At 45.0% G+C, this 9,976-nt stretch overlaps 1 long non-coding RNA gene across 1 annotated transcript; it reads right to left on the minus strand.

Moving 5' to 3' along the window:
- Positions 1-390: 390 nt before the first annotated feature.
- On the minus strand, positions 391-4,605 carry LOC123326224. The gene is made up of 2 exons (XR_006540946.1): positions 3,960-4,605; positions 391-3,929 (listed from the first exon to the last, which is right to left on the minus strand). It is a non-coding gene; the product is annotated as an uncharacterized LOC123326224 (long non-coding RNA).
- Between the last annotated feature and the right edge of the window lie 5,371 nt (positions 4,606-9,976).

A 9,976-nucleotide genomic window follows, 5' to 3' on the forward strand; every position in this document is an offset into this window, starting at 1 on the left:
ACTTTCTAAATGCATACATTCTCTATATTAAAATGTTTTATTTTGCATGATTTAATGTTTTCTGCACAACGTATACATCACAACACATTTAAGTTTTATCAAGATTAACATCAGATTTTTGTTAACAGCACAATAGGCTATCCTTTTGGAGGATTTAAGAGAGTCAATGCTCAACCAATTCTTAGTTTTATAAATACTGTCTTATGATTAAGGTACTACCTTTCAAGGCTTTTAAAGATTACTTGGCCTGAGTGAGGTATGCTATCCCATCATGCAAGCCACAGGTACAAGTCCTGTGTAATTTTAAAGGCTAGATAGGAAAATCCCTCACAATCCTAGAATCCCTTAAGAAAGGGATCAGGAAAAACAGCCACGTTCAATACTTAAGACCTCCACAGCTTTTATTAAAAATCAGCACTTAGCCCTAACATGCAATACTGCATATTCAAGTTCAACTTATCTGTTAACAGCTGCCTGCTGTTTTCTGCTCCCAGATGAAATGAAGCAACTCTTCTGATAACGAAGAGAAACCTGTCTGAGGCAAACGAAAGATTGGCAAACAGCACAGCCTCCTCTTAATCCACTTGATCCCACTCTGAATTATTTCAGCTTCTTTTACTCCAGGATTAATGTTGGTATTATCATTTTCATTTCATTTTTTATTCTGCTTTTGTAAAAGCAGTATTTTGAGATGGACATTTGATCTTCGTTGTATTGCTCAATTCATTATATTATTTCTCATCAATTCTTTTTTTGGTGGGTATAGCTTGATAGGCCATAACTTTTAAAATGGTAGATTCCATTATCTTTATTTTTCTTTTTTTTCCATTAACTTTAAATTGGTAGTTTCATTTGCTTAATTTTTTTTTTTTTTTTTTTGCATATGCAGACAACACGTTCATCAGTAGTAACGATCTCAGGGTTATGCTTTTTCCCCCATGGAGGTATGAAATATAATCTTTTCTGCCTTTACTTATCATTCACCAAGGAGCTGTTCCCTCTCCATCTAGGCCATCATATTGCCAGGCTGGTTATGACTCAGAAGTTGTTATCTGAAAAAAGGCTACAGAAAAAAAAAGGTTTCCCCTCCCTCATCCACAAAACCCCACCCTCTTTATCAGAAATGATTAAAATACACAGTTTACAGTAATTTTGAAGCATACCTTAACATCTTGTTTGCAGTCATACAAAGGCAAAATACTTCTCCTACACTAAAAAAAAACTTGCTTATACACAACTGAAAATAGAATCTTACTTGATAATATAAAAGCTACCATCAGAAGAAATCCCTTCAGGATCATTAAGCCACTTCCTTTGCTCTGAAGCTCCTAAAGTAGTATTAAGTTACATTAAACCACCTGAAAAAAATTCCAAAAGAGAACCACACACTACCATATCCAAACAACTTTAGCCATTTAAAAAAAAAAATTCCCAAGGTATTATTATCTAAGTCAGCCAACGGGCTAGACCAACCCCCAGTCCTATACTTTCCTTCCCCAGGCCCTACACACTGAATCCAGTGGATCTTCATGAACTTCCCCAGCTGCCCAATTCAAAAATTGGGGGAAAACAAAAACTAGAGGATTAGGAGTTACTTGCCAACTTGGAAGTTGAGATTTCTTTAGTTTTTCCATCCTAAGTATTTAAGTTCTCTGGCATGAGTTATCTGAAATCATAAACTAAACAATTACCTAACCCCAGCCCTCCCAATCCCAACCATTAACACGCTAAGGCCAACTGCCAAAATTTGCCCCTCCCCTTTAATAAAAGTTAAAGGTCACATTACTTGAAAACGTAAACGTAACTTCAACATTTGGCCTAGTCAAGCTCTTCTGAAGTGCTCCTGAGAAGATTGAACATGAACCAAAGCTGCACTGTGCTGTACCATTTCAGCTTCAACTGGGAATACTCTTCCAAGGAAAAAAGCAGCTCCAATCCCTGAAGGTGTTCGTGCCAACAGCGTAGCAGTACAATCCTTCTCTAACCCAGTTTGTCAATAGTACTATAGCATCTGTGGAAAATCTTAGAAAGAAAATTTTCTCCCCCACCCTCTTCCCTGGTTAAGGCCACCCCAAAATAGTAAGTAAATATAATGAATTTAAAGGATTATGTATTAAGAATTTGATAAAGGGGTGGAAAAAAAGAGAACTACCAGCCATTTCTCCAATGGACAGCTCCGCCACAGAACTGAAAAGTGAGAGCTGCTCGTGCTCTATTTCTAGAAACTGTAAACCTGTGGTGCTCTGATTATCCTGATACTGGATTTTCTTTTTTTCCTGTTACCTTGAGTCATTTGCCTTTGGGACTCTAGACAGACCTAAGGGGAAAAAAACTTAAAACATATTTTGCCCCCCATCCCAAACCGCCCCCCCCCCCGTTACACACCCAACTCCACATTCAGTATAAACTTTAATAGGGGGTAAGGGAAGAAAAATAGGTCATCTATTCACAAAACTGAAAGGCTTCATTATCCCGAACTAAAAATAAAAACTTATAAAACTTGGCTCAAGGCTGTTCTAACAAATTCATTTGGTTTCCCTCAAATTGGTTAAAAACAAAAAAACTTGCCATCTACCATTCCTCCGGGCCTTGGAAGTCTGCCCTCAAAAGCTTCAGACAAGATGAGAAAACAAGCCTGAAAAAGAGAAACCTACAACACCCGGAAATCGGCCTACACCCCACAAATCCCTTAGCGCTTAAGTACTCAACGCCCCCGTTACCATTAGAAAAGCAAGTAAAACGTTACCATACTCCAGTTACAAAAAGCACGTTAGCCGACCTCGCCGACCTCGCGGGTTTTTCCCACACCACTCGCTCTCCCTGCGGCCTCGCACACTGGGATGCTGCTCTAGGATCCTCTATCTATCCTCCACACCGCCTGCTCGCCGCCTCCGCGTGGTCGCCAAGCCAAGCCGCTCGCTAGCTTCATCACCACATCGCACTGGCTCCTCCTTCCTGGAATCCTCTCTCCTAGCTTCACCTCCAAATCGTTAGGGCTCCTTCTTTCTTCCTAGCTTCCTTCCTTCACCAAACCGCACTGGCTCCCGGACTTCGCTCTCCTTCCTATCTTCACCACGAACTGCTGCAGCTCGCTCCTCAGTCCTAGCTTCACCGACACTGGCTCCTGGAATCCTGTCTGCTGCTCCTGTCTTCCTAGATTCACTGAATCCACTTCTGCGTAGTACCTGGGTCAGCTGCCAATTAACGCTAGTCGTCAGGATTTAAAAAATCTTAGCTCAAAGTCCAATGTGAAAATATTAGGTTGGTAGTTAATTCTTGATCTTGAATTACTTGTTATGAAAAGTTCTTTAAATTCTCCAAGACACTAAAAGCTACTGTATTTAAACTCTCATTTTTAACTCTCCAGAAATATTCTACCTGGGTTCTTAAATAACTTCAGTCCTTTTAGTAGCAAAAGCTGTACAACTGATTTTTAACTTTCCCTTCTAGCTCCGGGTTAATTCTTCTAAGTTGGTCCCGGTCTACAGTAGTTTTAACACCCTCATCTTCTCAAATCTAGCTTCTGTACCACCAGAATTTAAATTCATGGGCTTTTAGGAGAAATTCCACTAAGAATTTAAAAATTAGTTTCCTCCTTAGCTTTTCTTTTCTTGTACTTTATCCAATTTTTTGGCTTAGACTTTTCTATCTTCTTTTTTGATGTCTATCTTGTGCGCTTGTATTCAATAGTTGTCCTAGCTTGTTTTCCATTTTCTACCTGAAATACTTGCCCTGCCCGTATTTTCCACCTCGTTTCCAACTTCTGGCTTTCTCCTCAACTTGTATATGAGACCTTAGTTGCCTTGTTTTTCTAGTTTCTCTATTTTTTCTTCTGCTTCCTGCCTTCAAGGGTTTATAGTATTTTTGTCTTCTAAAAGGCGTGTAATTTTTCTTCCAATTTTCCTATCTTCTCTAAATCTTTTCTTCACCTTCCTGTACTTCTGTCTTTAAGTCTTCACCTTCCTGTACTTCTTTCTTCTGAGTTCTCCACTTCAACTTTCTAATCTCTCCAAATTTTCATCCTACCACTCCTAGTATTTGTCAGCTTTTAGGAAGTCCTACTTTAAGATCTAGGTTGTAAATGATGCAATCATCACTGCGCCATTAATTTGAAGGGCTCTTAAATCACCTTAAAGTTTATCTTTTTAAAAGACAAAAGTCACCTACAACTTGCCTTTTTTAAAAAAAAAAACGACACTTAAGCTCTATTTAGGTCATTTACATTTTAACGTCAACCTAAATGGCTGCCCTTCGATTTACGGATTTTTTGAATCCCGGACTTTGCCGTCCTTTTAAGCAATTTCTTTAAAAATTAGGTTCTCTCCACTCCATTAAGAAGTTTCACCTCCTAGCCTCCGTCTGGTTCTAGAAAGAGCTTTTTCTTTCTTAACCTACTCTTTAAGGTCTTCATTATTTTCCCTTTAAGTTCTTTTTAAGGTTACTGTAAGAATTTAATGCTATGCAATTCGTTAAGTTTTAGCACTATTTACACTTCCTAAAGAATTGTATTCATTCCTAGCTTTTTTTTAAGAGAAAAACTTATCTGCGTCTCCTCAAGCAGTGCCTCCTGCCTCCCCAGCCGTCTCTGTGCTCGCTGCCTGAAAGCCTGCCGAAGAGCCCCCGGAGAGGCGTATTTATAGCCGAAAGCCAAAGCACACCGCGGCCTCAATAACCCTCCGCCGCCTTTGTGAGGGAAGCAAAAATAGTTCCTCGGACGGGTTAAAAATAGAACCAAGCTTGCCAAGACTTTCTAGATTTTTCGTGACAGTGCAGGCAACTTAATTATCGACTGTGTACCCAGAAATATCCAAAACTTACTAGCAAGTAGATTTGAGCTGAAGATTTAGGCAAAAACAAAATCACATTTAAGTAGAGCAAACTACTCCCCTGAACTCAGAGCCATTACTTGGGAATTTTTTAGTAGCTTTTTAAATACCTTTCATGTCTTCTCGGGAGTACAGTAGGTACTATTTAGTGCTTTTTGAAGGAAGGTTAAAATGGGTTTGCTGACGGCCTTCATTTCTATTACATAACCGAGCATCAGCCTGGTAAACAGACCGCAGCCATCTTAGGCAAAGTGTCAGTTTGTCCCCCCAAACCGCCTCAGGTCGTGCGAGTTGGTGCTTAGGTTATACTGGACATGTTCCGGTTATCCTGTGATTGGAGAAGCACGAACGTTCCGGGTTATCTGCTTAAGAATCTACTAAATGTGGAAATCCACTTCTAGAAAATGTCTCAAGTAGCCACAATGTACAGCGGTCTCCTGCATCAGAGCTGGCGAGCCAACTGGGGGGGCTTGCTAAGATCTGACGACGCATCCGGGGGGACTTGTGTTAGTTACTTGACATGCTTAACGTTCCCGTCTTTGCAATTACGAAATACTAGCTAGACCCCCACGTTTTTGGTTGCTTTTTTAATATCATGCCTACTTTTTGTTCTGTCCAAACGTGAGCCGTTTCTAACCTTCCAAGCTTCCCGTTAAAGCTCTCAAAATCCAAATCTGCTGTGAAAACCAAGTTTAAGTGTCCTCTTCGATCCCCAAACGCCAAAGGTTTTGCCTCTAAAGACACAACGACCTTGGGCAGCCAGTCTGGGGACGTTTTTTTCAAATATTCGTGAAAACTCTGCTTATGGGTTTGCTTTTCTAAGTTCGTGCTTACAGGCTGGCTTGGCTCCACTCCCAAAGTTTTTTAAACTAGAGTTGCAAGGGAAACAAAAGCTCTTCTCCAAATCCAAAGCCTTTCCTTTCTGTAGTTTGAGCAGTTTTGCCTCCAAAGCACCCCCTGGAGTTTCCCAACTAAAGGGAAAGCTGACTAAGCACTGCGTGACAAGAATTCTGACAAAAACCTCGTTCCCGGGGCGGCAAAGGGGGAATCTGACTCCCGGGCGAAGCAGGAGAATTTGGGAACAATGGCGCCGGGGGCTTCCCGAACAGGGGTTTCCACGCGCCTAAGGCGACTGCGCGGAGAACCGGGCGAGGTGGGATGGGGGAGGGGACGCGTCCATGCCGGCTCCACCCGGCCAAGCTCCGCTCCGCGTCCAGAACCCTCGGGCTGCTGGGGCCGAGAAGACTGCGGGGAGCGGCTTGTCCGGAGGCCCGAAAAGCCCGAAGGTGCAGGACGGGGACAAAGGCTGGGGGAAGGGTGCGGCACAAGAGCGTATCCCACACCCGCCCGGCGTAGGGATACGCGGGCCGTGAGCCGCCGCCTCCCTTTGTGAGGCGCCGGCTCGCGGCCGGGCACCGCTGGCTCTAACCGGATCCAGCCGGTCCTAGCCGCCTCCGGGAGCGGAGGCGGTTGGCGCAGCGCGCCAGTGCGCATGCGCGCCCCGCCCCCAGACCCTGGGCCTGTGCCAGAGAATGGCGTGGCGGAGGAAGGGGCAGCTGGGTTTGGGCCCCGGGGCTATGCGGCCGCCCCTCCGCCCTTTCACCACGCTCGGGGTGCTGCCCTCACCCCCGCCTTCTCTCCCATTTACAGCCCAGGTCTGCCTTTTCTTCCCCTTTCCTGTGCTTTGTCATTCCTCCATGTTGTATCAAAGTCATCCGTGAATTGAAAGTTTGCACAGGATACCCTTGTAATTATCAAATGCTGTTTCTTTATTGTAACACATTTGGGGTGTTTGCATGCCACCAGGTCTTACTAGTCTAGGATGCGCGAGGTGGAAGAGGGTCTCCGAGACTGACCTAGCAGCTGCCTCACTTTTTGGAAAAGAAACTAAAGCAGAGACAGTGAGGAGCTGCGGGACACCGTGGTTTAAAGCCTGGAACCCACGACTGGGTGCTGACACCCGTCCTCTCTCACTCCAGGGGCTTTATTGTGGAATCTACAAAGTGGCAGGTCTCTAGGCAGTGAATTCGGAGAGGGAAAGACGGTGTTCAATGACACGATAGTGTGGCATCTGACTAGTGACATGGGAATTGTAGAAACTTGACATTCTCTGTTTTCAAAACCCCTTTGGCGTCCGGGAGCAGGTACTGACCTCCCCACCTTCGCTCGCCCGCATGACTCTGCCAAAGCTGTTGGAGTTTCATGTTCTTCCCCCACTTTGCCTTTAAGGGCGGAATATTACTGAGATGCAGATGGTTCCCTTCAGACACAGGCTTGATGTTTGCTCTGGATTGGAAATTTTTTAGTGGGATTTTAGCGCTGGAAGGAGGAAAACTGAGTTGGGTCACCTCATTTTACAAACGGGGAGCTGGGAGCCTGGGGAGTTTATGATCTGCCTAAAATCAGACACAGCTAATTAGTACCAGAACCTATTCTTGAATCCCAGAAGTTGACCTCGAGCTGCTTCCCTTCCCCCTCCCCTCCTCCTCCCCTCCGCCGCGCCCCGCCATGCCCTCTCCGGGGCGTCTGTCAGCCTCAGCCTCTACTGCGGTTTTCTCCGGGGCTGGGGAAGGACTCAGGACGTCCTGTGCCATCCGTGCTCTCTCTCCCACTCTAGAGCTCCTGAGATGAAGAGCTTCGAAGTGCTTTATGCAACTCAGTGTTGCAAACCTAGTCGTTTCCGTTCTCTTTACAGATTATAGCAGTTTCCTCATACTATTAAAATGGCTGTGTGTTATTTGGTTAATTCTCCATGGGTTTGGGGAAAGAAATAGAGATTTGAGTGAAGGTCAGCACTCAGGAATCTGTTGTGCAGAAAGAGAGGACTTGCCAAGCAAGGCCAGAGAGAAAGTTTTTTTTACCGGTTAGTAAGTGAATGGTATTTTGGAGGAGATTATGGATGCTAACCCCTGTTTTTACTGTGTAGGCCCAAACATTTACTGACTTCGCCTCTCCTAGCTTTTGTTTGACAAAGAGAGCTTTTTTTTTTTTTTTTTTTTTTTTTTTTTTTAAAGATTTTATTTATTTATTTGACAGAGAGAGACACAGCGAGAGAGGGAACACAAGCAGGGGGAGTGGAAGAGGGAGAAACAGGCTTCCCGCCGAGCAGGGAGCCCGATGCGGGGCTCGATCCCAGGACCCTGGGATCATGACCTGAGCCGAAGGCAGACGCTTAACGACTGAGCCACCCAGGCGCCCCAAAGAGAGCTTTGCTGTCTCCAAAATATCCTCATTCCTTCCTCCTTTTTATATAGTGAGTCCCTTCTTTTCTGGAAACGTTTACTTAAACAAGTTGGCCCCAAATCACCATGTTCCTTGGTGAAGATATTAATAATACATTTGATTATGTGCCCTTTTCTCAACTCCTTGAGGATCCCTTTAACATAAAACTGTGTTTTTTCAAGGCACCTCTTCTCTGGCTGCATCCCTGTTCCTTTTAATCAGAATGTCTGATGGCCACGGCTCTCTCCACTGATGCTGCCATATCCTGCATCACCTCCATCTGAAGCCTAGCCTTCATCTGGACCTAATGACTCAAATATAAGAGAGCAACTCCATTTTAGCGAGTGGTTTCATGCCCCTTCCCCCCATAAAAGCCTTGGCTAAAAATAGGTGGCCTTTGGTCTGTTTGTGGCAGTCACTCCACTGACAAACACCCGTGTGACCTCGGGCACTAACCCAAATCACTTCTCATTGGCAGTTTCCTTCTGTGTAAAACGAGGAGATTAGATGAAAGGAGTGATGACGCTAATTCCATAAAAGGCAGTAAACAAAGATGGGACGGGACCAGGAAAAATTCGAGGCCTCCTGGCTGTGGCTTCAAGGAGGTGGGGCAATAAAAAGGACTAAAGCAGTAACAATTTAAGGTTAGGCCTCTGGGCCTATTGCTCCAGACAAACGTCAGGCTGGAAACCTCCAGAGAATGCCAGAATCCACTCCACTTCCTCCCCTTTTAAGCAAGGCCAGTCAGGTTTACTCAAGAGGAGCCATCGGTGGCCTTCATTTCTGGGTCTGGAGTCCAGAGTTCAGTCTGGGTGAGACTCCAGCTACACCTCTTTTGTTTGATTTTATCTAATTCTGTGATTTTTATCTAATACTGCATTACCCAAGACTGTTCTGGAAATGCAGATCAAAAAGAAAAGGCAAGGGAGTCCAAAAAAAACAGCTTTTTCTTTTCTAAGGACTCTAGGAATTTGCAGTTCCCAGCCCCCTCCTGTTGCCTGCTCACCTCCCCAGAGCTGATCCCTGGAACAATAATGGTGCAAACGTTTGGCTCCCTGTCTTGGAGCGGCCAGCTCCAGCAGCCGGAAAATCCCACAGAGGTGACACAGCTCAGAGCTCCATCACAGGGAAGAGAGATCATTGTTTTCTAGGGGATTTTGAACAGCTAAAAACGTATGGTGGAGAAGGTCTGACATCAACCCCTGACACCCACCAGACACGCTATTATAACCTTGCAGAGAGCTGAGGGCAATTCCAGCAAAAACAAGTAAGCAAAACTACAGGCAGCCGTATCATTGGCCTTCCCCAGAAGGCTGTCAGAAGAGGAAGCCTAGGGCTTCTCCCTCTCAGGCACTGAACATGCCGAGGCAGAAAAGTAAGGGAAACATTCTCCTGCTGTCTTCCTGAGAGAAGCATCCATCTTCCCACTGTACCCTCCTCGACGATGTAGAAGATTCTGTGTGAGATAGAATGCTCTTTCTGGGGGGAACAAAGGAGAAGGTATCCTGGAAGAACCGTTCCCCGACCCCCAGCCCATGAGCTCCCTGCTGCTAGTTCCCTTCTTTAGTTTATTCACCACATAATGTCCTTGGCGCTGGACCCTGCAGTCTGTTTGTGGATCTTTCTGGAAGGCCTGGCAATGGAGGCCCAGCTGTAGCACCACGAGCTGTTGGAGGACAGTATGAAAAGAAAGGGCAGAACATGGCTTTCTAGGGGAGCTGCTTCAGCTTCATCTCCCCAGCTTAAGAGCTCTGCGAGGCCCCTCACAGGCTTCACCCCAGCTTTTCTAGACCTTCTTTCCCCACACTGTCCTCCTCCCTCTGGCCACTCCTTTTGGCCCAGTTAGTCTTTTTTTTTTTTTGGTCCCAGTTAGTCTTGAGTGGAGACTTTCTATGGACCTCCTCTCCCCAGCCAAGAACAGTCTGCTG

Source organism: Neomonachus schauinslandi, chromosome 11, assembly GCF_002201575.2.
Source record: "Neomonachus schauinslandi chromosome 11, ASM220157v2, whole genome shotgun sequence".
Classification (NCBI taxonomy): domain Eukaryota; kingdom Metazoa; phylum Chordata; class Mammalia; order Carnivora; family Phocidae; genus Neomonachus; species Neomonachus schauinslandi.